The following is a 19,427-nucleotide window of genomic DNA, read 5'->3' on the forward strand; positions in this document are numbered from 1 at the left end:
GTCTTGGCTTGGTTCATAGTTCTGTACCATCCAGACAGTCATGCTCTACTTCACCATCCTCACTTTCATTTTCAAGCAAAGGTAACAATGTAGCAGGATTCAGAGAAGTGCACCTCTTTAGAGTGATGTTCTCTGCAGTAAGTATAAACTACTCATATTTAATCAATCAACTGTTGGTCAAGTCCTGAGTGTGTGTACACCTCAATAAGATTTCCACCAAATGGGGCACCATAACAGTAAGAGGGTGTCCCATGACAAAACTTTTGCATCTTTCAATGTTTACACCTACTGCCGCAACAGCTTTAAGGCATCCGGCAGTCCTGTGACAACAAGATCAAGAATAGCAGAAAAATAAGCCACAATTCTCCTTGCATTTCAATGCATCTGTGTGAGGACTGGGAGAGCACATCCCTCTCTTTCTCACGGCAGAAAACCGTAAAAGCTTTATTATAATCAAGCATTCCTAGTGTCGGGGCACAACAAAGACTTTCTCTCAGATCTAGGAAGGCATCCTTTCAATTGTTATTCCAGGGTACCAGATCCAACACATCGTATTATGTCGGCGTCTTTAAAGGCTTGGCCACTAGGGAAAGTTGTTGAGTATCCACTGTCAACAGTAGCCCACCAGTCCCAGAAACATCCTGACTTCTCATTGAGAGGTTGGTGGATCCATTTTCAGAATTGCAGAGATTTTTTCTTGTAACACCTTCCTCGCTTCCTTCTCAATGTGATGTAAAACAAAACTTCTCCTTGGCAATACTGCAACTTGCTCAGGGACACTTTATGCCCATTTCCAGCCACGTGGTTTAACAGAGCAACGGTGACTTCTTTGCATGCTTCTTGGTATCTGATACTAGTAATAGATTATCACAGGCCATTATTAGGAACTCAAGGTTCCTTTTAAGGATCTGATTAATGATTAAGGGACTCTCTGTACACTCCTGTTGGCATTTGCACCATGCCAAAACACGGTTCTGGAACCGAAGGCAAAAAGGTACTGGCTGTCCTCATGCAAAGGTATTGTATGATCCTAACGACTCAGGTTTATACAAAGGAACTGTGGGACTAATAGTAACCAGAACAGTTATTGCATCTGGGGAATTTTAAACAGTAAGGCTAACAGGGGCACACATCCCTGAATTTTCTCCCATAGGGTTCTGACTTTTATTCACTGGGTTGAGGAGTCTCTCAGAGTCTCTACCGGTAGTAGCACCATTCATCCCTTCAGATTGGGTTACATTACAACACGGTGGTAGGGTGCACAATAGCACATCGAGAAACTCATCACTAGAATCACTATCACTATTTTGGCCTGAGTCTTCTGCACGCTCTACTTTATTTCTGAGGTTCCTCACTTGTTAATTCAGGGTATAACCTAGTTCCTTCAATTATGTCAGCTCTCCATTTTTGTTTTTCCACATCCCATCTAGCACAGCTACGTACTGTCTTTCTCACTCAACCCTGATACTTCTCATTTTCTTTAACATGAGCGAGAGCTCCCTGGCATTAAGTGCCTCATACTGTGCGGGTCTGAGAGGTGGCTTCATCGCTTAAAATAGCCTTCTCAGATTTTCAATAATTTTCATATTAAATGTGCCATAGCATTGAAACATCAAACCGCCTTCTTTTTCAGTGATCTTATGCTATTGACTCAGCCAAGTGCATGTGTGGAGCCTCACATTTAAGGCCATATAATAAACTGTCGTGCCTTCTGGCACACCTCTTCTCCTTCTCAAATAGGGACTCTCACATCTCCCCTAATCAAATCTCTAATAGCCCTGAAACATTTAATTTTCAACAATAATATCAATAATCACAAGTAGAATTTTCGTTCAAACCAGGAAATAATTTCTTTAACCACCGTTCTTGTTTGACACCAACAATCTGGCTTAGCAAGCACTCTGTGACGTAATCAAACAATGAAAATGCAGCATTAACACCAACTGTCCAATGCGAGAGTGGCACCCCATAACATACTTCTCACTCCGTGCAGTTGTTCACCCTCCTTTACAATTTTATGAGCACACCCTTTCTCAACAAATAAGTTTTGTCTGCTCGACTACAGAATTCTAAGTATTCTGTCACACAAGAAATAATCCATAGTGAGACTTTCGAACCTACTCAGACATACACACAAGTAAAACCTCAACCAGCGGGGAATCACCTGGATCAGTGCAGTTTCTCCTTTCCTCAACAGGATCCACTACACCATCCACAACTTACTCTCACACAAAGTTATATCTCCCTATCTCAATTGTGCAACCGAAGATACCTCACTACTTGCACTACGAAACCTACCAGGTGAATTACAATACATTGTTTTCACACTCCTATTTCCCAGGATTTTGGGCTAAGTCCAGCCTGATAACCACTGCTCAATATTAAGCGCATTCACATCTACACCACAACTAAAACTAGGAAGCATAGAAGGTGTCAGCATGATCAGACTTGAGTAGAAGTCTTGGACAAAAGCAAGTATAGGCCTCATTACGATATTGGCGAATGGGATACTCCGTCACAAATGTGACGGATATCCAGTCCGCCTTATTACAAGTTCCATATGATATGATAGAATTGTAATAAACAGTGGATGGGATATCCACCACGTTCGTGACGAAATAACACTGCCCTCCAAGATCGTAATCAGGCTCAAAGTGTCTACCATATAGCTTCACACTTGCAGAATAAGGCAAGCAGAGAGGTCTGTACTGCTCGAAGTCTAAAATGAATCTCTGCCCTCCAACTGTAAGAACATCAAATAGCAGAAGAGTTGAATCAGAAACATTTTTTAATCTCCTTTCAAACTACCAGAAACCAACCACAGTATTATTCACAAGAGCATCTGCAACATTCCTAAAGTGACCCACAATATTGAAATTTTAACTGTAGACCTCAATTTCGAACATCCCTCTGTCCTGGTTCATGATAAACAGAAGGCCTCTTTCAACCATTAATTCTCGACGACCATTAATTCTCCACATTCACTGCCAAGTTCTTCCCTCTAGGCCTCACTATCAGCAGTCTAATACAAACATTGAGCATTTCTCTAACGAATGTGAATCATGATAATACACCTGCAAGAAAAGAAAGAACATGCTGGCATAGCAAAATGCATTGCAATTGAGAGATGTTGTCCAACTTTACCACTCCTAAACTGAGAAAAATCCTATCTTTAAGACTTTCGATATTCACAGACGGCATTTAGGAATCCTAAAGTTAGGACTTCTAACTTCTGTGAATACCGAAATGAGTAAGTGCCTTCTGTGAATGCCAAAATGGTAGTAAGATTAGGATTTTGTCTTAAGTTAGTTCTGTGATCGGGCCTGTAATATCTGTTAGTTTGAGTATGTGTTATTATTTAATTTCATTTTGCTTTTAGGCGTTGTTATTTGTTATGGTTTGTTTGACAGCATTGCAGATGCTTGAAGAAATGGTTCCCGGCTTGTGGTGAACATGTCATTTTTTAAAGGGTCAAAAGATGAGATTTTCCCTTTAAGACTGCCACAATATTGTCAGTACTAGAATGCCCACTGCTATCAGATATGCATCCCTTTCTGGTCCAAACTTTACTTTGTATGCTACAGCAGAGGCGGAATCAATCAATCTCCTTCGGGGAAAATGCTGACACAATATGCAAAAAACTACTGAAAGCAGAAGAAAGCTGCATGCAAACAAGTAGTAAATCAGTGCCCATCATGTTGCAATTCATTGATCTGCTGAAAATGTTAATCCACTTAGGTATATGAATTCCGGAGCAGAAAGTCTGCCTGCTGAGAAACAGCTTTGAGAATGCTTGCCCCATGGAAAATAATGTCCTTGAAATAGGATTTTTTTTATTCATTGCAAAAAGTTATAGTAGTCTGGTCAGAAAGGCTCTGCACTTGCAAGTGAAATTGATCCACGTGGTGCACGTTGCAGTCACTTGAGCACACACCACTCTGAAACTACATTAGGTTAATTATTTTCATTTTCTGCCCTTCCAACAATTCCTCGCACGATGATTGAAAAAGGGGTAAAATCCTGTTAATATACAGCTGAGTCACTAATGCCTTTATTGTGTCTTCCCGTTATGTCTTTCCCTTTATTTGGGGTGGAGGGTTTTCTGTTCAACTGCCTACTGGATAAGAGGATTCACGGGGTAATGGCAAGTTACACCCCACAAAACCATAGATAACAGTCACTCTCAGGTGCGCATTATCGAACCAGGAATGCTTTTAGAAATGTTATATACTGGGATAATGCTAACCTTTACTCCTACTCAAGGATTTGCAAGGTTTACCATTTGGCTAAGTTTGAAACATTTATTATAATCAGATTTTTTTCTTGAGTCAGGGCCTGAATTTTGTCTTCTTTGATAAAATTAATTTGATCTTTCGTGCTGCAAGTATAAGCACAATATAACATGTGCTTATACTTGCAGAACACCTTGGGCAAAAAGTTGTAAGCTTACGAGTTGAGTAAGCATCCCTTTGTAAGGTGTTCAAGTAGAATATCATGTTTGTGGAGGCGAGATAATACACCTTTCCTAATCCACAGGGACATTACCGTTATCCTCCTGTGGCTGGCATCTACGGGAAAGGGGGAGGGTGGGCGTGCGCATGCATAATTAAATTAAAAAAATTAAGACCTACCAAACATGTCATCCTCGGCTCTGGAGCTCTTCCTTCACCGATCTAACGCCCACAGGAACAGAATGCTGCAACTCCATCCACCAATCCCAGCACTGCTCTCCCTAGCATGAGAGCAGAGCTAGGGGCCCGATTCACAGAATGAATTTAAGACTTAATCCTAAACTTACTACTATTTTGGTATTCACAGAATGCACTTACTACTTTTGGCAATCACAGAATGCACTTACTACTTTTGGTATTCACAGAAGTTAGGATTAAGACAGACTTAAAACAAACTTAAGACAGACTTAAGTTAGGATTTTGCCTTAAGTCTGTCTTAAGTCTGTCTTAAGTTTGTCTTAAGACAAACTTAAGACAAAATCCTAACTTCTGTGAATACCAAAAGTAGTAAGTTCATTGTGCGAATGCCAAAAGTAGTAAGTGCATTCTGTGAATACCAAAATAGTAGTAAATTTTGTATTGAGTCTTAAATTCATTCTGTGAATCGAGCCCTAGGATTGGTGGAACGACCTCAAGCGGCGCTCCACGGCATTCTGGAGGCCTGCACTAACTATAACCCAGCTGTCTTAAGACAGCTGGATTAGAGATGTTTAAAGTTTGCATATGTGGCTGGCCGTCTCATGACGGCTTGCCAAAAAGACATGCCCACTTTAAACAAGTTCAATGCCAGCCCATCCTCCCTGCTGAGTGACATGCTGCTGTCAGTCAGCAGCTGCCCGCCCCCTCCTGATGCTCTGTTCGGGATGGGGGATGAAAAATAAAGTGTTACTAAATTACCATTTTATTTTTCATCACTGGGGCTATGGGGGAATTCAAGTGGGGTGACGGCCCTCCGCTCAATCGAAGGAGCTGCCCCTGCCGTTATCAACAGTGATGTGTCACAGCAATTACTGCCGCAGTGGGGGCATAAGAGAAAGGGAATCATTCTTTGGTTCTCATGATGAGCAGTGCAGTGTTTCGGCTGATATTTATCTGACCTGATAAAATCTAATACCACAGGAATTCATCAAGTTGACAAAAAGCACTTACCACAGGTTTACCAAGCATTTTATGACTTGCCAAAATGTATCTGGGAAAAAATGGGAACTCATAATTCTGGTATATGCAGTAACAGAAGTTACTGCACATACCTGAATTATCCAGGCCACTCAACAGAAAGGCCTTTTGAGATTTAAATTTGGGGCTTGATTTACAAAAAGGTTTTTACCCTTTTGAGTAATTCGCACTTTTGTCTTAGTTTGCTACTTGTTGACTATTCATAAAATCCAGTGTAAATTTACTTCAAAAATCTTCACCAAATTGAAGGACCTGGGGGCTATACACTTTTGAACGATTTATACTTTGGAGTACTTTTACTGCTTTTGGCTGTTGACAAAATGTTAGTGTAAATTGACTCCAAAAAATGTTTCTTCTTCATCTCCACCACATTGAAGGGCCTGGGGGCTATACATATGAGTACATATGAGTACTTTTACTGCTTTTGGCTTTTCACAAAATCCGAGTATAACTTTACTCTAAAAGTCTAACATAAACGTTGGTTTTGTGAATATCCAAAAGATGGTAAACTTACTCAAAAGTGAAAATTACACAGAAGTATAAAGTACCCTGGTGAATCATGCCCTTGGATTGTAAAAGAAAGGTCTATGCATAGCAATTTTTTAAGTTCTTGCCTTTTCCTTCTTGGCTGCTTAGTGTCTTCTTTAATTTCTCACTCTCATTTTTCTACTCTAAGGTTCTGATTCACAAAAGTTGATTACACATTTTTGCTATTTAACACATTCGGAATACATGTTATTACTAAATAAAACAAAGATACAGCACCACACATGGCCAACCACCGGCACAGCAATACCCTCTCAAAGAAAATAATGGAATTAAAATATAACTCCATAGAAAATAACGTTACATTAACTTAAAATATTTAAAATAGTTAAAATATAAATAAATATAATGTAATAGTCAACAAATGTATAAAAAAGCTCATGGCACTTATTTATGTATAATATATTGTAATACTCTAATTTTGAATGTAGAAATTGATGTAATTAATTAACATCACTTTTAATAATTATCAATGGATGTATGACATTACAACGCATGATTTTACATCGCATGCTTTTACAATGCGGTTTTTACAACGCATACCATTACAACGCATAATGCTTTTAGGCGCTGGATAGTGAATTGTTTAATTTACCATTCCAACTCCAGTCCCCGTGGATAGTAGGGAAGGTGTTGGATAGTACATTAAACACATTCCCTATCCTAGAGCGCCCCCCAGCGCAATGCGTTGTAATGGTTTGCGTTGTAAAGTTGCGTCGTAAAGGCACTGCGTGGTAAAAGTTGCGTTGTAAAGGATGTTTCCCATTGTCAATTGATAGCAAAGAATATTTTCTCTTTAGGTTGGAATTTATTCTTTAATTTAAACTTCAGAAAAATAATTGTAATCCAATGTATTATATTTGCATTAAACAGTTACTTCAAAATTAAATTGATAGTGCTGTAGGATTTTGCTGTGTTGTTCTATATTGAAAATAAATATATAAAATTAATCTATGTCCATATGTAGCAAAAAATCAGGTTTTAATATTTTTTTTTCAAATTATTCTTTTTTACTGTTCCCTCTACTTTACCATAGGGAGACTCTGCAGTTGGATGCAGATCTTTGAATGATAAAGTATCGGGATATTGAGGATGCTGAAGACAATTTTCAAGTGGCTACCAGACAGCACCAGGAAAACAGTCACTCAAGCTCTTATCACTAGCAGATTGGACAATGGGAACACCCTATAAGCAGGAATAATCAACCAGCTCCGACGAAGACTTCAGACCATCCAGTAATACAGCAGCCAGACCTGTAACTTCCCTGCAAAGCCCTCATCACACCTCACCTTTAAGGACTCCACTGGCTCCTGATACACAAGTGTGCACACTTTGAACTCCTCACCCACACCTCTATAGCACTCCACAACTCATGCCCTATATACCTGAACAGCTGCATTCATTAGCAACCACCTTCCAGACACCTCCTCTCGACCAGACATGCACAGCACATACCCCACTCATACACAAAAGCAGATTGGAGGGCTGGGGCCTCCTTTGGTGTGGCTTATACAGCCTAGAACCACCTCCCTCAACACATCAGAGACCCCCTACTTCTTGTATTCTGCAAGAAGCTGAGACCTGACTCTTTGATTAAGCCCCAAAGGGCGGGCCTCACGCACCAACCATAAGGGCCTGGATATCCTCGCAGGTGATTAGCACACTACACAAATACAGATAACAAAACATAACAAAACATTTATTTACTACAGTTTTTTTAAACACAACTTACACTCAGATTTTGTGAATAAGCAAAAAGTAGTAAATTTACTCAAAAGTATAAGTTACTCAAAGTGTAAGTTACCTTTACAAATCAGGCCTTAAGAGTCCTGCTATCTTTCCCTGCTAGTTTGTAATATATTTGCCAATAATTTCTTGTTGAAATCTTTTATTATCCCTATATTTAAATAACTAAGGTAACTGAAGATGCTATAGCAAATGGTACTTTATACATAACCAATAGGAGTCTGGCCTGTCCAGCTCCAACTGTCCTACATTCTCTCCTTAAAAATGATTCGACTTCCAAAAGAATCCATCCTCCAACAAGAAGCCCTGAAGGCTTGTTAAAAGTTGTTAGATTTGGGGGTCTCTAGTTGGCAGAGGTAGGTACCTTTGTCCAAATAGGGACCCTTGCGTCTAGTCAGGGTAAGGGGGTACACTCCTAAAATAACCCCTGCTCACCCCCTTGGTAGCTTGGCACGAGCAGACAGGCTTATCTCAGAGGCAGTGTGTAAAGCATTTGTGAACACATACAGTAACTAACCCAGTGACAACACTACAGATGGACACCACACAAGTTGTGATATAAAAATAAGTATTGTTATATAGACTTAACACGAGACCACAAACAACAAAAATCCACAATACTATACTTAAAAAACGATAGAAATAGCTTCGTTTTCTTTAGATGTAAAATGCAACACTTTAAGTTCAATGTACCTGTGGATGCGTAACGCTATACAACAAAAGTGTTGCAGGGAAGGTGATGCGTCGGTTCCTTACACTCAAGATCGGTGATGCGTAGGTTCCCTACTGCTGCGTAGGGGATGCGTTGGTTCTTCTCCATGTGGGGAGGTGAGGCATTGGTTTCTTACTGTACTTCCGTTGGCGATGCGACCAGCAGCGCCGTGATGCGATGAAGATCCAGTGCAATGAAACAAACTGGCGTCTTCTTCGATTCTTCTGAGCCGCGACAGGCCCTGCAACATGCTTCTCTGGTGATGCGACGAAGTCTGCTGCGAGGGCGTCACTCTTCTCCGGTGATGCGAGGCGCTTCGGGTGATGCGATGTCGACAGCGGCAGCACGCTTCTCCGGTGATGCGACGGCATCTGCTGCGACGGTGACACTCTTCTCGGGTGAAGCAACGACAACGGCTGCGCCGGCGACATGCTTCTTTGTCTTGAGTCGCACTTCCAGCTCCCAGCGACATGCAGTCTCTCAGAAGGCTTAGCTCAACAGTAGGCCCTTCAATTCCCAGCAAGGGAAGGCAGGGTAGCTGGTTGTTGAAGTCTGTTGTCCCTGAGACTTCAGCAGGAGGCAAGCTCTATCATACCCCCTTGGAGATCCTTTACAAGTTGATTTGAAAGTAGCACAATGTCCTTTCTCCTTTCGTTGGCAGTCAGGCAACCACTGCAGGCCAATTCCCAAACAGCACTCAGCTTATGGATCGTCTCCTCCTCAGTTTCTCTGGTTCCTCTCCTCAGCAAAGGTTCTTCTTGTTTCCCAAAAGTGATCTAAAGTTCTTGGGTCTGGGTCCCAATATTTATACTTGCAAATCCTTTGTCCTCTGAAGGCAGAGAGTCCTGTACCCAGCCCAAACCAGTTCTGTGTAGTCCTGGAGCACTTTTTGACTAGACTCCTTCTTTCCTTTGACAGTGTGGGCCAAGGACATCAGATCCACCACAGGACTGGAGCCAGCATTGTGGAAGGCAGGCCCAGCCCTATTTACGACCCAGGTGCAACTCATCCCACCCACCTACATGCAGATAGCTCTATTTAGCCTTGTGCTGATTCCCCCTGTCTCCTGGAATTCTCCTAGCCCCTGTCAATTAAACTCCAGACAAGGAATACACAACCTAGCAGAGGCTGGCTTGGACATAGAATGTTAAAACCAACTTCATTAAAAGATGTATTTTATCATTCTGAGTTCAGGCATACTAAACTCGAATTTCTACCTAGTTCCCTGAGTCAGTTAGGATTATAAGATGCTATAATCAAACTGCCCACTCTGGCCTATGGGTAACAGGTAGCCTTGCAAAGGTGAAAAAACGAAAATGGCTGTAATTCACTATTAGGACATGCCACACACACCAGGGCATGTCCTATCTTTTACCTACAATGCACCCTGCCCTTGGGCCTACCATAGGGGTGACTAATATACAGAAAAGGGGAGGTTTACGGACTGGCAAGTGGGTGCACTTGACCAGTCAACATGGCAGTACCAGACTGCACATAGGCTCTGCAATGGCAGACCTGAGACACACTTTACAGGCTGCTTCTGTGGGTGGCACAGCCAGTGATGCAAGCCCACCAGCAGCATTTCATTCACCAGCCCTGGGCACCCGCAGTGCACTGTACTAGGGTCTGACAGTAAATCAAATAAACCAATCATGGAGTCACTAATCCATATATCAATTTACAATAGGGAGAGCATATGCACTTTAGCACTGATCAGCAGTGGTAAAGTGCCCAGAGTCATAAAACTAACAACAACAGGTCAGACAAAATACAGGAGGAAGGCAAAAATGTTCAGGGATGACCCTGCAAAAAGGGCCAAATCCAAAAAAAGTCATGAATGAAACCAAGCATTGCTCACTATGACATCATTGAGAAGTAAATTGCGCAGGGAACTCATTCTTTTGCATAAGCAAATAGCACATTTAGAGCCTTATTTCAATGGCGGACGGTCAGACCGCCGACTGCTATGGTATTGGGCAGGAGACCGTTAATAATGAGTTAGCTGTCCCTCCTGTCCTATTATGATGAGACAGCCAGCACAGCAGTCTGAAAGTGCATTTTACCACCGCGGCATGTGCTGCGGCAGCCCAGGAAAAGGGCTGCAGTGCAAGCCGCAGTGGTAAAAAGCATTTTGTGCACATCCATGCACCGAGTGCCAGGCATGGCTCATAGTGCATTGATCTGTGGGAGGGCACTACACATGCCCCAAAGGCCACTTAGCAGTGGCCCACAGGGGATGTGCCCTGCTTGGGGCCCAAAGCCCGTTTCTGTCTGCATTTTCTTTCCAGTCGGACTGTCATGAAAAGGCAGTCGGATAGCGAAATCCTAATCCATATAGTGGTGCCTGTGCAGGCACTGCCTCCATTGTAGGGTTAGGATTCAGCTGCTGCCCGATGGGGTCTTGGATCCTGCTGAAGGTGCCCATCTTTCCCTCCAACCTCTGCACTCCAACCGTTGGTACTGTAATCCGGCGAACGGACTGATGGTCTGGATGTCGGGCAGATCGCCACCGAAAGCCTGTTCGTGGCGGTCCACCTGCCATCATAATGAGGCCCTTTGTGTTTAGGTTATGTGAACATTTTGGCAATGAGAGGCAATTTTCTTTGCACAGGATCTTTTACAAACAAAGATCAGATGCATTATGTGCTTTTAAGTCTTGTATGACTACCCCTCCACAGCAAAGGATAAAAAAAATGCAGAATCCACAAAAAGCATTCTGGATTGCTAAATATTCCCCTTTTAAATGTACTCAACAATATACTAAAGTCCTCATATGTCCAGAGCCAAAAATTAAACCAATGACCAAGGTACCCATAGAGAGCATCAAATGGTAACAGGAATGACCATCCTCAAATTCTGGTTGCATCAGGAAGGTACTGGATTGCAGGTACAAAACATCAGTCGAAATAGAAAATCTCAAATAATTCATATCCGAAAGAAGAGATAGACATGTAAATGTAAGCCTGAAAGTGCCTTTTTTAGCAGTCATCTCCAACACCCTCTCACAACCTATAAATAGCATCAAATGATTCTAATGTATTCTAGAGCAGAACTCATGCAAGATCCCAAAAAACCCTAGTCCAGAAAGGTAGTTATTGGAAATGCATGCTCATCTATATAAATTAAAATGTAAATGTTTGTTTGTTCAAAATCGCAAATCTCCGAAAGTTCTTCACCAATTGCTTTGAAATTTAGAGATAACGTCGGATTTCAATACGCGCGTGATTTTATATACGCAAATCTCCGAAAGTTCTTCACCGATTGCTTTGAAATTTTGACACAACGTCGGATTCGAATACGCGCGTGTTTTTATATACACAATGTTGGAACCCAATACGCGTGTGTCAAATACGTGCACGTTTTTAATCGAAAGCCAGAACAGACACATAAAAATGTCAATGTTCGTTTGTTGAAAATCTTAAATCTCCGAAATTTGCTTTGAAATTTTGACACAACGTTGGATTCGATTAAGCATGTGTTTATATATAAACAACGTTGGTTTCAAAAACATGCGTGTCCAATGCACGCGTGTTTTAATCGAAAGGCCGAACAGACCCTATCGATTTGGTTGCTGCGCAACAACTAGAAGGGAAGCATAGAGACAATAGTCCACATATATTAGGATGGACAGTTGGTGTCAGGATGGCAGACCAGGAAGTGGGTGGAGGGAGGGGGTAGGAGTTGGTTCACTTTGCAACATTAAGAAAGGACGCATAGAGATGCTGCGCAACAACTACAAGGGACGCATAGAGACAATAGTCTACATATATTAGGATGGACCGATGGTGTCAGGATGGCAGACCGGGAAGTGGGTGGAGGGAGGGGGATGGAGTTGGTTTCACTTTGCAACATTAAGAAAGGATGCATAGAGACAATAGTCTACATATATTAGGTTGGACAGTTGGTGTCAGGATGGCAGAACGGGAAGTGGGTGGAGGGAGGGGGGAGAAGTTGGTTCACTGTACAACATTAGCGCGTGTTTATATATACACAACGTTGGATTAGAATGCGCGTGTGTACTATACGTGCGTGTTTTTAATCAAAAGGCCAAACAGACCCTATTGATTTACTTGCTGCGCAACAACTACAAGGGACGAATAGAGACAATAGTCACAAAAACATATTGTATACCCACAAGCATTGTGAAATTAAACATATTAGAAACGTGCGCATACTCTTTTCTTTCTCTTCCATTTAACCAGACTGAGCCACAGCAACGCGTGGCCGGATACAGCTACTGTATAATAAAATACAAGAATTAGAAGGCCAGGCCCGAGGATGCCTGCCTTTCTTTGGACTACAGTGAGTTGTTGCCTTCTTTTTCTTTCCTCCTGGGTCCCAGATAAACATTTTGCCTGATCTCGGTTGAAATTGTAAGTACCGATAGTGAGTGATCTAGAGCAGTGATTCTTAACCTTTAAGGCGTTTGTGGATCCCACATACTCATTACTTGAGTCAACAGACCCCAACTGAATTCTTATTGGAAACCCGTGGAGCCCCACGGAGTCATTACTGAAATCCAGGGACCACAGTCTAAGCATTTGTTAAAATGTGAACCATAAAATAATGCACACAAATATGAAAAAAGCATTCATCAAACAAATAGGAAGCATTCATAAAACAAATGCACAAATGATTAAATATTATATTTATTCAAAAACAAATATTAAAAAATCTAAGTTTTGATGGGAAGGTTGGAGCTTTTCTAAATTCAATTTAGACCTTCTATCGCCCATAGTATATTCTGTTTGATGCACTTTCATTATTCCCTCAAATCAATTTGAGGATCCCCGCTTGATTTTCATCTCCCAATTTCAAATTCCTTTATATTAAGCTAACATTTAAATATTTTCAGTTTTACATTTTGCTTCTTGATTTATATACAGATTGACAATCATTAAGTATTATTTAATCTTCTAAGCAGTCACAGAGCCCCTAAGTAGGTGGTATGGACCCCCAGGGGACCCCAGACCACAGGTTAAGAGCCACTTATCTAGAGTTCGTCCTCAGGCGCTTTGGAGCCAATTATAAGGCCAGTAAACTACTGGCATTTCTCTGTTACTTAGTGTGCAGCATATGCCCAGAAGGAAATAGTAGAAAAGTATGCTGCACATCCTTGAAAATCCTTATTGGACCCTCACCCTGGCCTAGGAGACTGGACGGGACATTTCTCCATTGTGTTTCACCAGGAGATTTCTGCTGCTGAAATCGCCAGATGAAAGACCAGGATCCACAATGTTCCAGTAGAATTCATAATTCCATAGGGGCTGGCAACTCTTTTTTTAAACCCTTATCAGAACTACAGAGGGACTCAGCTTGAAGACCAAGGTAGTTAAACACTATGGGCCTCATTTATGAAAAGTGACGCATCGCTGCGTGAAAACAGGGATGCATCACTTTTCATTGCGCCCTCCTTGCGACACCAATGATGCGTCATATTTACAGTATGACACATCATGTCGCAAGGAGTTACAGATACGTCAGTATTTCTGACGTATCTGTAGGCGCAAAAGTGACGCATTGCTGGAGTGTGTCACAAAAGTGACGCAACTCCAGCAATGTGTCATTTCACATGGGGCAAGCCCCATGTGAAAGGGCTTGCGTCAGTCTTACGCCTGCTGTGAGGCGCAGTGAAATCTCATAGATTTCATTGCGTCACTTCTACGACCCTTTCTTGCGTGAATACGCCCCCTTGCATACATTATACCTGGCGCAGGTATAATGTGGCGCAGGGGTTTACAAAGTGACGCATCTACCTAGATGCGTCACTTTGTAAATATGGCGCAACAAGGTGCATTTTTTACACCACTGGTGCGTCACAAAAAGTGACTCACCGGCGGCGTAAAAGAGACGCACAGCCTCATAAATGAGGCTCTATGGCAGGGCTGTGAGAAAGAAGCAGACTCCTGGCATGCAGGTTGAAACAGATGGCCAACAACATAGCTATTTTAGTCTTAATGCCTAGGGTGGTATATCATCATCCATAGTTCTGGATGAGACAATTAATGATCAATTTTGCTAGGGGTGAAATAAAATCAATAAATTATAGAAAGTGAAAGTATTTTTTCGTGGAAAGCTGCAGGTCTATATGGATTCTTTGAAGAGTTCATCAAAATCTTTTAAAAGTTGAAATTGTACCGCTGCTGTATTGTGTGCACAACACAAATGTAGCAAAAAAAACCTTTTCTCTGACTTACAAAAAATCCTCAGTAGCTATGCTTAAAAAAGGCAGTGATTCCCAGAATTGTAAAAATTATAGGTCTCCTTGCTAAACAGTGACTAGATTTTGCTCGAACAAATGGGAAGAAAGGTTGGGTGATACGCATTAAACAGCTCTGAATGTTACAGCATGGACACAGTGTCATGCAGCATGCAAATGATATAAACCCATTTAGATTTCTTATGAAGCACAATGTAGGTACACCTTTAGTATTCCTTTTCATGTTTTTTTTAAAGTTTGACCTCTGCCAACTGCACAAACGGCAAGAGATACAACCCAATCAGCCGAGTCAAATGCAAATGCTTGATGAAAGGGTTTCAATGCTTTTGCATTTGACTCGTGAGGGACATCTAGTAACGACTAATGGAACTACAGCTTGATGTAAGAATAATTTCAATGCTTTTGCATTTGACTCGTGAGGGACATCTAGTAACGACTAGTTGAACTGCAGCTCTTTGCAGAATTATTTTGATATTGGATACGATAATATTCGCTGCCCACTGCTAATCTCCTCCCATAATGCTTTGCAGGGCCTTTGGTTGGGATTGTTTTTTTGCCAATAACTGTGCTTGAGGTGGTCCTAAGAGGATGGGACCACCACCGAAGTTCAACAAGATGTGCTTTTTTTTATGCTCCGTGTGTTCAATGCATCTGCTTGGTCCTCCCCCTAGGTTAGGGGACCCCAAAATCATCACCTCTCTGATTGCCTAATGTTTTCATTGAAAAAGTTCACTTTTGTGAATTGGTTAAATGCTTTTTAGCATGTAAAATTGCTTTATCAAAGCAGCTGAGGATGGTGTTGATTTAGCTGCTATGTTACGTGATTGAGCACAGTTTTTGTACTGTGCAATATGCGGAGTGCTAATTAGTACAAACTACGTATGCTCCGTTAGCGTAGCGTAGTACTATGCCCAGGGTTAGTTATTACGTGAACTTGTAATTTTTTCTACTGTATGTTCTTTTGTTCCCTTATTGCTTCCCACACATTGCATCCACATTGTTTTGACCTTGAACGTACCTTCCACAAATGTAAAACTCCTGGTTGTCACAAATTTTACTATAGCTTCATGAGAACTAGCTTTTCTGTTTGTTTGAGCACCTAATCTTTTTGCATATAGCAATGTAGCCTGATTGTTAAAGTCCCTAAACCCAAATTCAGATATGAGCTGCTGGTAAAAGACTATAACGAGGGAAAAAGCCTCTTACCAACTCGTATAGTACAAGGCAGAAGGGCTATAAGTCTATTAGTTCATTCCATTCACTGAGGGTAGAATGCTCTAAATCAAAAAGGGAAAAAAGAAAGCAAACACTGGAGTGTTGGAACAGAAGGCCCATATTAGCCATTATTGGCCTTGAGCGATTCTATTGTCTTCAATGCAGCTCTCAATATTCCAATGCTCTAATCCACAATAGGTGAAGTATGGTATAGTCTGGGAAGGTTAGTTGTTAATTTACCTTTTTGTATTTCTTTGTTTAAGAGAAAATATAAAAATGTTACAAAAGCAATAGCTTATGGTCTGCTAGAGTAGAAAGCAACTAGCACATGCAAAGGTTTTTACCAATTTCTTTGTCTACGGAAAAATTAGTTTGTACATATGGCACTTAGGGCCTGATGCGGGAAGCCTAATACCGGTCGGTAACGACCGGTATTAGGCATTTGAGATGTAGGGGCCTAGTTTAAGGATTCGGTAATTTACCGAATCGGTAATTTAAGGAATCGGTAAATTACCGAATTCTTAAATACCGATTCGGTAAATGTACCAAATCCTTAATGTAGGAAGCACTCAAGTGAGTGCTTTTCACTTGTAAGGATTCATTATTTACCACCAACAAAAAGTTGGTGGTAAATAACGAAAACCGTTAAATAAGCTATTTTGTGCTTTTTTAACAGTGCCATGTAGCAGACATACATGCCCTTAGGGCATGTATGTGTGCCACATGTGCACCCATGCACTATTCAGGGGTGCAACAGGGTGTCAATGTGACACCCTACCACCCTTGTAGGTCTTCCCCCTCTTACCGATTCGGTATTTACCGATTCGGTAATTCCCATTTATTCCTATGGGCCTCCAGGCCCATAGGAATAAATGGGGAATGCCGAATCGGTAAATACTGAATCAGTATTTACCGAATTTTACCAATTCTGTAAAAATTACGGATTACGGATTTACCCATTCTAAAATACAGAATCGGTAAAATTCGGTATTTTAGAATTGGTAAATGCTATTTACCTACATCTGGCCCTAAATGTCTTATTTTGGGTATTCACTTGGTTGGTGATCTGGAGGAAGCTACCTATATTTGCCTTAAAGATGCTCTTTGTGCAGTGTGCTCTGAATTACCTTTTTGCACCCAGATCTAACAAGGACTGTTTGTAAGTGATGGTTTCATGACTTAATGGTTCTAAACGTAGTGGGCCATGCACATTGACAAAGTCTCAGATTATTTTGTTTATATGTGTAAGGAAACAAACCAGCTGAGCAGCCTGGTTTAGGAGTAGAACTTTGGGGCTTTTTATCTTCTTATTTTCCAACAGGTGGATAAAATAGGCCACAATGAAAATGTAACAATTTGTCCTTCAATATAGGCATTTAACTTCAGTTTCGATAGCATGGGCTACAGTATTCTAACTATAAACGTGGTTATACCTTATGGTTTTATAAATGCTAATGTATACAGTGATACTATGGATCTCTGTAACTCATTTATAGACTTTTCCCTTGCAGTGCACAGATTGTTACCACTTTTCATGTTTTATTTGGCCCAGTACACTGTAGGGGGCTTTTTTGCTGGGTTCCATCTTCTTTTAAGAATCTTATATTCAGACCACTGTTTATTCAGTTTTCTATATCTATTGTTTACTGTATGTTTTCACCTTTTATCTGTTTCCTTTTATTTATTATTATTCAGTGACCGGGGATGTACTGATTCCTATTAAGTAGCAAATATTTTGACTACTTCACAACATATACTTAATTCATCTAAATACCCATGAATGCATCCTCGTTGTAGTCTCCTATGTCTGTCTGTAGTAAAGTAAAGTAAAGTCCACATTTGTAAAGCGCACAATCACCCGTAAGGGTCTCTAGGCGCTGGGGGCCGTCGGGAAGATTAAGCGAGCTATTGCCCAGAGTCACATGGTGCTGGGCTAACCTGCCGCCGGAGCCGGGGATCGAACCGTGGTCCCCAGATTCCAGCGTCAGTCGCCCTGGCCGCGGCGCCACACCACAGTAAGAAAATCTCCTAATGTATTTCATTGGAACTGTTGCTCTTTGACTGATTTCTGTTAGTTATGAGTATCAGAACCATGTACTAATGTAGTAAATGTATGAAGCTTTTGTCTAAAACACTATCACCATGCTAGGAAGAGACCCATTCACCATTCTTAGAAGGCGAATCAATGCTGGAATTATGTCAGAACTTTACTGAGATTTTTGCTGTGCACTTGATGATTTGTATGCTTATTCAGTATTCTATTTAATGGTCCAACTTTGCACTGCTGTATTTTACTTACTTAAGTAAATCGCAAAACAGAGATCCTTTGATGTCGTCCTTTGCCAGAAATGCTTATTGCATGCCTTCTGCACATTCCGTATTTAACATACTAAGAGAGACGGTCCTGCAGGGAGCTCCAAAGTCCAGTAGGGACTACATTGCTCCCAGCCCAATGCCAGGGTGCAGAAAGGAATTTATTGTATGGGTTGCACCCTGACACACACAACTTTCTAGAACTTTTTGCTACTAGGATTTTACACACGCAACTTTGTAGACCTTTATGCTACTTAAATGTATGACCGGAGGTGGTGTTCTATTGACCGTTGTGTGCCACTTCACTATGTCAATACACCATCCTTGAACATTCAGTTTTTGCCACCTGAGGAATGTGGTTGCTCCATTTAGTGCACTAACCTTATTACTTCATACATGTATGCCAAATCACTGACCACACTAATAACACACCTGTATCTAATTAGTATTTTAGTATGCTGTATTGTTCCTTCAGCATCTTCACAGTTTACTCCTTAGTGGCCTTGGCTAAGCCACATTCCAACCTTAAGCCTCCATAGTCACAGAGGTTTCTTTTTGAACAGCCATTAGTTTTTGAATTTGGTGTGGGCATCTTCTCATCCAAACAAATCAACAGTTAGAAAAGGGTCTCAGGGAATATTTAAAGACCTTGCGTGGACATACTCCCCATACATAGCAAATACTACACAAACCTACCCATGGGTCTGGACAAACATACAATAAACTGGAGAGTTTGAAAGAACAGAATCTACCTCACTGTCAAGTGGAAACTTACTAATGTCCTTAAGGAAATTGGAAGACCCAATCATAAGGACGGATTACCATCAGTCACCAGTGGTGCCATACTTTGTCATCATCTGGGTCACCTCCTGGTGTCACTGTAGTGACTCTGAGGGCTCAACCCCTATCAAGAAAAGGGGGGAGGTGACTCGTGGATGATACAATTAGGACCTGTTGAATATGTCCTAAAAAACTCACGAGTAACTAA

Source organism: Lissotriton helveticus, chromosome 1_2 (genome assembly GCF_964261635.1).
Source record: "Lissotriton helveticus chromosome 1_2, aLisHel1.1, whole genome shotgun sequence".
NCBI lineage: Eukaryota > Metazoa > Chordata > Amphibia > Caudata > Salamandridae > Lissotriton > Lissotriton helveticus.